Below are 12,204 nucleotides of genomic sequence, written 5' to 3'. Positions count from 1 at the left end.
CAAATACTTAATTTTTGTAAAAATTGTATACTTAATTACTTTTAATTTTATAAAAAATGAATTTTAATTATTAAAAAAAATTAGGTCAAGATTGAATCAGATACACACAAGTAGGTACTAAATTGAAACAAAAAGACAGATATGGGAACTAAATCAAAATCAACATAATGAGATCTGATAGTGACACTGACATGTGGCATTACAGTGCCATGTGTCACACATAGGGACCTGACACATGGCATTTTTATTTTTATTTTCAAAAAATTAAAAAAAAATTAAGAAACATTAAGAAACATTAAAAAAATAAAAAAAATCACAGATTGACACGTGGCATGTTGACTAACGACGTTAGTCAGCTCTGTCTGAAAGGGACCTAATTGAAGCACTTTTTCAAAAGTTGGGATGCAATTGACATTTGTTTAAAAGCGGGTACCAAATTGAGACACATGTACCAACCAAAGTGGATATCATCCGAGTAATTAAACCTTATTAAAACAATTGAATTATAGTAACATTTTTGCAGTATTATAGGAATAATAACATAATTGTAGAGATTGTATGTACTAATTATAGATACTCTCTTTTGTATATATTTATGTATTTTTTTTTTTCAATAAAATACGACACATAATCCCTTTCATTTGTTTCCTTTACATTTTCAACATTATTTTTTAAATAGTTATTTTTTAAAATTTAAGTGATCATTTGTAATAAAAAAATATTGATACAACAAGTAATTATTTATAATAAGATTATTAAAATTATTTGCTTTTATAATTATTTTTTAAAATATTTATTTTAAAGTTTAATAACATTTTTAATTCCAACAATTATTATAATACTTTTTTTATAATGAAAGAAAAAGATAAATACATAAATTATCGAGTTTCAAGATAATGGAATACTTTTAATTTTTATGTATCTTTAATATAAAAGAGTAGTTTTATTTGAAGGATCTCACACTAATATGTGAAGTAAGATTGAAATTGTAGTTGAAAGAAGATAAAAGACTTAAACAAGATGATGATTATTGATGATAAATAAATTTGCCCCGCGGAAAATTGGGTGGATATGAGTAATATTTAATTTTTTTTAATTGGATATAAGGATAAAAATAAATATATGTGCTATGTCTCTATTCATATATCCGCTTTGTCACGTTTCTATACTTATCATAATATTCATCATCATCCTCGTCCCTTTTCACATTTAAATGACTAAAGTAGTCATAATTTATTATATAATTTATATATATAAATTGAAACCATCATTAAAGAAGTTTTTAAACATCAAACAAACGCGATACACGAATAAACTAAAAAGAGAAATTTTAAGATACTCCGCATCATCAGACATCGTTGCCTAATAACATATCAGTGTCTTTTTCACTTGACATGTGTCTACCTATTTTATCATTTATTTAATAATTTTTATGACACATAATTATCTAATAGACATTTATGAAAAAAATATTTATATTTATTTAAAAGTAAATGTAAGTTTTTTTTTTGTCATAGTACATATTTATGTAAATATAAATCTAAATAAAAAGTTAAAACAAATGTAGTACGGCAGACATAATTTTTCTCTTAAAAGTTCAAATAAAAATATTTATAAAAAGAAAAATAAATAACAATGACGTAATTTGAAAAATATAAATTTAGAAATAAAAATATTATTTTTACCATAACAACAACATAATCAATATTTTTTTTCAATAACCTGACATATTTTTCTATTATATGTTAAAATAAAAAATATTTTAAAAAATATAAATGAATAATAATAACATAATTTAAAAAAACTAAAATGAAATAATTTTTTTTAGTACCACTGGAGATATAATTTTTATATTAAAATTTCAAATAAAAAATATTTGAAAAGTAAAAATAAATAATGATAACTTAATTCTCGAAAAATATAAATATATAAATAAAAATATTATTTTTATCATTAAAACAACATAGTCAATTTTTTTTTCAATTCATATGTTTCTATTAAAAGCTAATATAAAAAATATTTTAAAAAATATAATAAATAATAATAACATAACTTGAAAAATTAAATAAATAAAATAATAATATTTTGAAAATAATATATAAAAATAAGTTAATAAAAAAATTAAAATAGTTAAAAGTTAACCAAAAATTATAACATTAACACATAATAAATATAATACTAATTAAACGTTAATCAAAATTTTAATTCACAGTAATTTTTTTATATCACTGCAACATGATTTTTGTAATAAAATTTAAAATATAAAATATTGAGAAAGTAAAAATAAATGATAATAACATAATTTGAAAAAATAGAAATAAAAATATTAATTTTACAATAAAAAACACAGTCGGTATTATTTTCAATACTATTAAATATTTTTTCAATTAAAAGTTAAAATAGAAAATATTTTAGAAAAATATAAATAAAAAATAATCACATAATTTGAAATATATACAAACATAAGAATAAAACAATAATGTTGACAATAAATATAAAATAATGACATAATTTGAGAATTAATAAAAAAAACAAGAAAAAAAGTTAAAAGGTAACCGAAGATTATAACATTAACACAGAATAAATATAAATACTAATTAAACATTAACCAAAAATTTAATTCACAATCAGAAATTTATGTAAAAGTTTTCAACCATGACAAATCAAAGATTATAAAATTAACACGCAATAAGTATAAATGTTAATTAAACATTAACTAAACTTTTAATTCACAATAATAAATTTGTGTTAAAAATTTTGAATGATGACAACTTTAAATTATAACATTAATAAATAATAATAAAAAATACTAATTAAATATTAACCAAATTATTAATTCACAATTAAAAATTTGTGTTAAAATTTACTAATAATTTTGTATGATGTACTTTAATATAAGTTACAAAAGTTAACATTTATTACTTGCACTAGGTGGTTGGCTTGAAAAAAAAAAGGTCTAATTTGATAGACAAATAAGTGGGATACAAAAAACAAATAAATGGGGAGCTGTGTATTACTTTTCGTACAATTTTTTAAAATTTACTATTTTTTTTTCATCCAATGGGGTGTAACTTTTATGTATCAGAAATTTGCTTACAAGTCAAATAATAATTCTTATTTTTTGCACGAGGTGGCTGGCTTGAAAAAGAAAATATGTCAAACAAAATCTCAAGCTAAGTGGGGCACAATGAAAAAATATGTGGAGAGTTGTTGGTTACTTTTGGTACAATTTTTTAAAATTTACTAATTGTTTTTTTTCGTCTAATGAGATGTACTTATGTACCACGAATTTCATTCTAAATTACAAAAATCAACCCTTATTGCTTGCAGGCTGACTTGGAGAAAAAAATAGGTCAAACTATATAGGCAAATAAATGGGACACAAAGAACAAATAAGTGGGGAGTTGCGTATTACTTTTCGTATGATTTTTTAATATTTCTGATCAATCTTTTTTAGTCATCCAATGGATGTACTTCTTATATACCACAAATTTGCTTACAAGTCACAAAACAACCCTTATTTTTTGCACAAGTTAGCTGGCTTGAAAAAAAAAGTCAAATAAGATCTCAATCTAAGTGGAGCACAATGTACACATATGTGGGGAGTTGCTTATTACTTTTCGTACAATTTTTTAAAATTTACTAATCAATCTTTTTTTTCGTCTAATGGGATGTCTTCTTATGTACCACAAATTTCATTATAAGTTACAAAAATCAACTCTTAGCTTGCACTACGTGAGTGGCATGAACAAAAAAATAGGCCAAACTAGATAGGCAAATAAATAATAGGCAAATAGGTAGGGCACAACGAACAAATAAGTGGGGAGTTGCGTATTACTTTTCGTATAAATTTTTAAAATTTACTAATAAATTGTTTTTTCATCCAATGGAATATACTTTTTATGTACCACGAATTTGCTTACAAGTCAAAAAACAACCCTTATTTTTTACACAAGGTGGCTGGTTTGAAAAAACAAATAAGTTAAATAAGATATCAATCTAAGTGGGAAACAATGAACAAATGAGTGGGAACTAAATATTAGTTTTTCCAAAAAAAATTTAAATATACTAATCAATCTTTTGTTTGTTATCCAATGACATATATTTCTTATGTACCACGAATTTGCTTATAAGTTACAAAAACCAAGGGGCACTGCGTTGTATTTTTCGTACAAAGTTTTGAACTTTACTATTTAATCTTTTTTCTATCATCCTATGAGATGTACCTATTATGTACCACAAATTTGATAATAAGTTACAAAAATTTACCCTTACACTAGGTGACTGACTTGAAGAAAAAAACGGGCCAAATATGATCTCAATGTAATTGGACAACAATGAACAAATGAGTGAGAAATTGCATATTACTTTTTGTACAATTTTTTTAAATATACTAATCAATCTTTGTTTGTTATCCATACGTACCAAGAATTTTCTTACAAGTCAGAAAAACCATGTGGAGCTACCTATTATTTTTCGTACAAATTTTTAAAATTTACAATTTAATTTTTTTATCATCCTTTGGGATGTATCTTTTATGTACCACAAATTATATTATAAGTTACAAAAATTCTACACTTATTATTTGCACTAGGTGATTGACTTGAAAAAAAAGGACAAATCAGATCTCAATATAAGTGGGAACAATGAACAATTGAGTGGGGAACTGCATATTACTTTTTAAACAATTTGTTTAAATATACCAATCAATCTTTAATTTGTTATCCAATGCCATATATTTCTTATGCACTAAGAATTTTCTTACAAGTCAGAAAAACAATGGGAGCTACGTATTATTTTTCCTACAAAATTTTAAAATTTACAATTTAATCTTTTTTTTTATCATCCTATGGGACGTATCTGTTATGTACTACAAATTTGATTATAAGTTACAAAAATCTACCCTTATTATTTGCTCTAGGTAGCTCTGGCTTGAAGAAAAAAACAGGACAAATTAGATCTCAATCTAAGTGGGGACCAATGAACAAATGAGTGGGGAACTGCATATTACTTTTTGTAAAAAAAATTTAAATATACTAATCAATCTTTTGTTTGTTATCCAATGACATTTATTTCTTATGTACCAACAATCTTCTTACAAGTCACAACAACCATGGGGAGCTACATATTATTTTTCGTACAAATTTTTAAAATTTACAATTTAATCTTTTTTTTTTATCATCCTATGGGATGTACTTTCTATGTACCACAAATTTCATTATAAGTTACAAAAATCTACCCTTATTATTTGCACTAGGTGGCTGACTTGAAGAAAAAAACAGGCCAAATCAGATCTCAATCAAAGTGGGAAAGAATGAACAAATGAGAGGGAACTAAATATTAGTTTTTGTAAAAAAAATTTAAATAAACTAATCAATCTTTTGTTTGTTATCCAATGACATATATTTCTTATGTATCACAAATTTGGTTACCAGTCACAAAAATCATGGGAAGCTATGTATTATTTTTCATACAATGTTTTGATTTTATTATTTAATCTTTTTTTTTATCATCCTATGGGATGTACCTGTTATGTTCCACAAATTTTATTATAAGTTATAAAAATTTACCCTTATTGTTTGCACCAGGTGGCCAACTTGAAGAAAAAAACAAGCCAAATCAACTCTCAATATAAGTGGGGAACAATAAACAAATGAGTGGGAAACTTTATATTACTTTCTGTACCATTTTTTTAAATATACTATGTTTGTTATCTAATGACATATTTTTCTTATGTACCATTCTTAAAAGTCACAAAAATCATGGGGAGCTACGTATTATTTTTCATACAAATTTTTAAAATTTACAATTTAATCTTTTTTATATATATACTATTTATGTACCACAAATTTGATTATAAGTTACAAAAATCTACTCTTATTACTTGCACTAGGTGGCTGGCTTGAAGAAAAAAACAGGCCAAATCAGATCTTAATCTAAGTGGGAAAGACTGAAAAAATGAGAGGGCAACTAAATATTAGTTTTTGTTAAAAAAATTTAAATAAACTAATCAATCTTTTGTTTTTGATCCAATGACATCTATTTCTTATGTACCACGAATTTGCTTACAAGTCACAAAAATCATGGGAAGCTGTGTATTATTTTCCGTATAATGTTTTGAACTTTATTATTTAATCTTTTTTTATCATCCTATGGAATGTACCTGTTATGTTCCACGAATTTTAATATAATTTACAAAAATTTATCCTTATTGTTTGCACTAGGTGGTCGGCTTGAAGAAACAAACAGGTCAAATCAGATCTCAATCTAAGTGGGGAACAATAAACAAATGAATGGGGAACTTTATATTACTCTCTGTACCATTTTTTTAAATATACTAATCAATCTTTTGGTTTTTTATCCAATGGCATATATTTATCATGTACCAACAATGTTCTTAAAAGTCACAAAAATCATGGGAAGTTGCGTATTATTTTTCGTACAAATTTCTTAATTTTACTACTCAATCTTCTTTTTTTATCATCATTTGAGATGTACTTGTTTTATACCACAAATTTGATTATAAATTTTAAAAATCTACCCTTATGGTTTGCACTAGGTGGCTGGCTTGAAGAAAAAAATAGGTCAAATCAGATCTCAATGTAAATGGGGAACAATGAACAAATGAGTGGGGAACCAATATTTCTTTTTGCATATAATGGGATTGGATATACTTCTTATGTACCATGAATTTCATTATAAGTTACAAAAATCAATCCTTATTGCTTGCACTAGGTGGCTGGCTTCAAGAAAAAAATAGGTCAAACTATATAGGCAAACAAGTGGGGCATACAAAATAAATAAGTGGAGAGCTGCGTATTACTTTTCGTACAATTTTTTAAAATTTTCACATCAATCTTTTTTGTCATCCAATGGATGTACTTCTTATATACAACAATTTTTCTTACAAGTCACAAAAATAACCCTTATTTTTTGCACAAAGTGGCTAGCTTATAATAAAATATGTCAAATAAGATCTGAATCTAAGTGGGGTACAATGAAACAATATGAGGGGAGTGACTTGTTACTTTTCATACAATTTTTTAAAATTTACTAATCAATCTTGTTTTTTGTCTGATGGATGTACTTCTTATGTACCACGAATTTCATTATAAATTACAAAAATCAACCTTTATTGCTTGCACTAGGTGGTTGGCTTGAAGAAAAAATAGGTCAAACTATATAGGAAAATAAGTGGGGCACAAAGAACAAATAAGTGGAGAGTTGCGTATTATTTGTCGTATAATTGTTTAAAATTTTTTATCAATTTTTGTTAGTCATCCAATGAATGTACTTCTTATATACCACAAATTTGCTTACAAGTCACAAAAATCAACCCTTATTGCTTGAACAAGGAGGCTGACTTGAAGAAAAAAAGTTAGTCAAACTGGATAGGCAAATAAGTGAGACACAATGAACAAATATGTGAGGAGCTGCATGTTATTTTTCGTCCAATGGGATGTACTTTTTATGTACCATGATTTTGCTTACAAGTAAAAAAAAAACAACCCTTATTTTTTGCACAAGGTTGCTGGCTTGAAAAAAAAAAGTCAAATAAGATCTCAATCTAAGTGGGGCACAATGAACAAATATGTGGGGAGTTGCTTGTTACTTTTTGTAAAATTTTTTAAAATTACCTGATCAATCTTTTTTTGTCATCCAATGGATGTACTTCTTATGTACAACGATTTTGCTTACAAGTCAAAAAACAACCCTTATTTTTTGCACAAGGTAGATGTCTTGAAAAAAAAAAAGTCAAATAAGATCTCAATCTAAGTGTGGCACAATGAAAAACTATGTGGGGATTCGCTTGTTACTTTTCGTATATTTTTTTAAAATTTACTAATTAATCTTTTTTTTTTCGTCTAATTGGATGTACTTCTTATGTACCATGAATTTCATTATAAGTTACAAAGATCAACCTTATTGCTTGCACTAGATGGCTAACTTGAAGAAAAAAAATAAGTCAAACTAGATAGGCAAATAAGTAATAGGCAAATAAGTAAGGTACAAAGAACAAATAAATGGGAATCTACGTATTACTTTTCGTACAATATTTTAAAATTTATTGATCAATCTTTTTTTGTCTATTACTTAAACAAGGAGGTTGGCTTGAAAAATAAGTGAGGCATAATGAACAAATATCTGAGGAGTTGCATGTTACTTCTCGTACAACTTTTTAAAATGTACTAATAAATTGTTTTTTCATTCAATGAGATATACTTTTTATGTACCACGATTTTGCTTATAAGTCAAAAAACAAACTTTATTTTTTGCACACGGTGGTTGCCTTGAAAAAAAAAGTCAAATAAGATTTCAATCTAAGTAGGACACAATGAACAAATATGTGGGGAGTTGCTTATTACTTTTCATAATTTTTTTTTTTAAATTTTCTGATCAATCTTTTTTTGTCATACAATGGATGTACTTCTTATGTATAACAATTTTGCTTACAAGTCAAAAAACAACCCTTATTTTTTCACAAGCTGGCTGAGTTGAAAAAAAAAATAAGTCAAATAAAATTTCAATCTAAGTGGGGCACAATGAACAAATATGTAGCGAGTCGCTTGTTACTTTTCGTACAATTTTTTAAAATTTACTAATCAATCTTTTTTTTCCGTCTAATTGGATGCACTTCTTATGTAACACGAATTTCATTATAAGTTACAAAGATCAACCTTTATTTCGTGTACTGTATGGCTGACTTGAAGAAAAAAATAGGTCAAACTAGATAGGCAAATAAGTAGGGCACGAAGAACAAATAAGTGGCAATCTGCGTATTACTTTTCGTACAATATTTTAAAATTTACTGATCATGTTTTTTTTCATCCAATGAATGTACTTCTTATGTACCACGAATTTGCTCACAAGTTACAAAACAAGCTTTATTTTTTGCAAAAGGTGGCTGACTTGAAAAAAAAAATAAGTCAAATAAGATTTCAATCTAATTGGGCACAATGAGTAAATATGTGAGGAGCTGCATGTTACTTTTCGTACAATTTTTTAAAATTTACTAATAAATTATTTTCATCCAATGAGATGTACTTTTTATGTATCACGAATTTGCTTAGAAGTCAAAAAACAATCCTCATTTTTTGCACAAGGTGGCTAGCTTTAAAAAAAATAAGTCAAATAATATTTCAATCTAAGTGAGGTAAAATGAACAAATTTGTTGAAGTTGTTTGTTATTTTTCGTACAATTTTTTAAAATTCTCTAGTTAATTTTTTTTATCATCCAAAGGGATGTACTTCTTATGTTCGACAAATTTGACTACAAGTCACAAAAGTCAACCCTTATTGCTTAAACAAGGAGGCTGGCTTGAAAAAAAATAGTCAAACCAGATAGGCAAATAAGTGAGGCATAATGAACAAATATGTGAGGAGTTGCATGTTACTTTTCGTACAACTTTTTAAAATTTACTAATAAATTGTTTTTTCATCCAATGAGATATAGTTTTTATGTACCACGATTTTGCTTCCAAGTCAAAAAATAACCTTTATTTTTTGCACAAGGTGGCTAGCTTGAAAAAAAAAGTCAAATAAGATTTCGATTTAAGTAGGACACAATGAACAAATATGTGGGGGAGTTGCTTATTACTTTTTGTACAATTTTTTAAAATTTCCTGATTAATCTTTGTCATTGTACTACAACTATTTTGCTTACAAGTAAAAAAAACAACCCTTATTTTTTGCACAATGTGGCTGGCTTAAAAAGAAATAAATCAAATAAGATCTCAATCTAAGGGGAACACAATGAACAAATATGTGGGAGTCGTTACTTCGTACAATTTTTTAAAATTTACCCATCAATCTTTTTTTTTCGTCAAATTGATGCACTTCTTATGTAACACGAATTTGTTACAAAGATCAACCCTTATTTCTTGTACTGTATGGCTGACTTGAAAAAAAAAATAGGTCAAACTAAATAGACAAATAAGTAGAGCACGAAGAACAAATAAGTGAATTGCATATTACTTTTTCTACAATATTTTAAAATTTACTGATCATTCTTTTTTATTTTTTTCATTCAATGAATGTACTTCATATGTATCACCAATTTGCTTACCAGTCACAAAACAACTCTATTTTTTACACAAGGTGACTGACTTGGAAAAAAAAATCAAATAAGATTTCAATCTAATTGGACACGATAAGTAAACATGTAAGGAATTGCATATTATTTTCCATACAATACAATTTTTTAAAATTTACTAATAAATTATTTTTTTATCCAGTAAGATGTATTTCTGTTCTACCACGAATTGGTTACAAATCAACAAACAACCTAGTCTAAAAACGAGTCCAGAAAATCATGCTAAGCAGCCCTACGTATCCATTTAAACACTAACACAAATTGAACCCAAAACGAGAAACAAGGTATTCCAAACTCAATTACTCCGATTAATACAAACTATCAGAAATGCAAACATAAACAAATTAACAGAGGATCAGAAAAAACAATTATAACAAGTTAATCATTTGGGGAACACACAATACTTTTAACGGCGAACAATTAAAAACTAATTCACCATGACTAATCAACAGTTAGCTATTAATCAATAACACTCAAACATTCAAATACAATTACATAATCTCTTCTACAATTAAACCAATAATTTTTAATTTCAACACTCAATCAACAAAGCTATGACGGCATCAAGGCTCATAACATCAACCCTTTCATTCAACCTTTCAAACCCAATCCGTTTCACAATGAAACCCCAAATTTAGGCAATGAATCCAAAAGCAAAACGAAACCGAGAAGAACGAGAGTATAATGAAGCTGAACCTCGTCGGTGTCGGTAGCAATGGACTCGGAGACTCAAACGCGAGGACAGTAGACACCGCAGCGGGGTCGACACCGGAGCAAAGCAGGTGAGCGAATGGCGTATGATGCGACTCCGTTGTTGGGAGAGGCTGGAGAGAGCGTTTTCTTTTTGTGCCTTCTCTGTTGGTAAAAGAAATGTCGTTTGGTCCGTGTTAGTTGTGGAGAGGATGAAACGGTATGGATGGGAAATTGGAAGGTTGGGGAAAAATGGTGTCTCTGGAGTTGGGACCGTGAAAAAAGTGAGTGAAGTTCGGTGGGAGTGGAATAGTGAGTTGTGTGCGATGAGTGAAGAAAATTTGAAACTGTGAGTGTGTGCGTTGAGTGTGAGTGGTGTGCGTTGTGAGCGTGAGAGTGCGGTGACTATGAGTGGTGTGCGATGTTGAGCGTGAGTGCGAGTGTAAAAAAAATGATTCGTGAGGTGTGTGATATGTACGTGAGAGAGTGAATGTGTTGCGTGCAGTGTGATGTTAGGTAGACGAATGATGTGTGTTAATTGGTGAGTGGAGCGGGGTAGTTAGGTGTGGGTCCCATGAGGAGAGAGGTGTGTGGAAAAAATGAGTGTGGTGAGGAGATGTGTGTGTTGTATGAGCGGGAGAGTGAAAACGTGAAAAGAGAGAGAAAATAAAAATAAAAATGACACGTGGCATCCTAGAGGGGGCTTTTGGAGTGAAGTAAAGAAGAAAACAGGAATTTGGTTACAGACGAGGATTTGGCTTTCTAGAATAAGATTATGAGTGGTAAGAAAATAGAGAATGAATAGTGATGAAAGCAAATTAGGTCTTCGGCCATTAGCTTTGGAGCTTTCCTTTTTTTATTATCTTTTAGCACAAGTTAGGTCAAAGATTGACCAGAATTATTATATTTGAAATCTAATCAATTTAATCAATTAATCAGTTTATTTTTTATTCTTTTTATTTTTTCTACACATTCTATTTTAATCCTTTTTAGTTATCTATTCTTTTTTTGTTTTTAAATTTTAAAAAGACATTTTAGTTATCCTTCTTAACTTTTTTTTTTATCTTTTATTTCATATTTATTATATATTTAATTTTTAAATTATTACTTAAATTTATTATAATTTTAAGTGAAGTATTATTTACGGTGATTTATTACTTTATGTATTAACAATGTTAATATTCAATTATCTATTCATTCTTTTATTATATTATTTATTATTATTATCTTAGTATTTTTATTTTATTATTAAATATTATAACATCTTATAAAAAAATATTAATTTTTAAAAGATAAGAGATAATAGGTAAAAAGAAGATATAGAGATAAGACATCAAAGATGAGAGATAAAAGATTATTTATGAGAGATGAAAGATGATCTATGAGATCATCTCTTATCTTCCATCTCTTATCTTTTCTTT

Source organism: Vigna unguiculata, chromosome 3 (genome assembly GCF_004118075.2).
Source record: "Vigna unguiculata cultivar IT97K-499-35 chromosome 3, ASM411807v1, whole genome shotgun sequence".
In the NCBI taxonomy this organism is placed as follows: domain Eukaryota; kingdom Viridiplantae; phylum Streptophyta; class Magnoliopsida; order Fabales; family Fabaceae; genus Vigna; species Vigna unguiculata.
Note: the sequence above shows the minus strand (reverse complement) of the source record.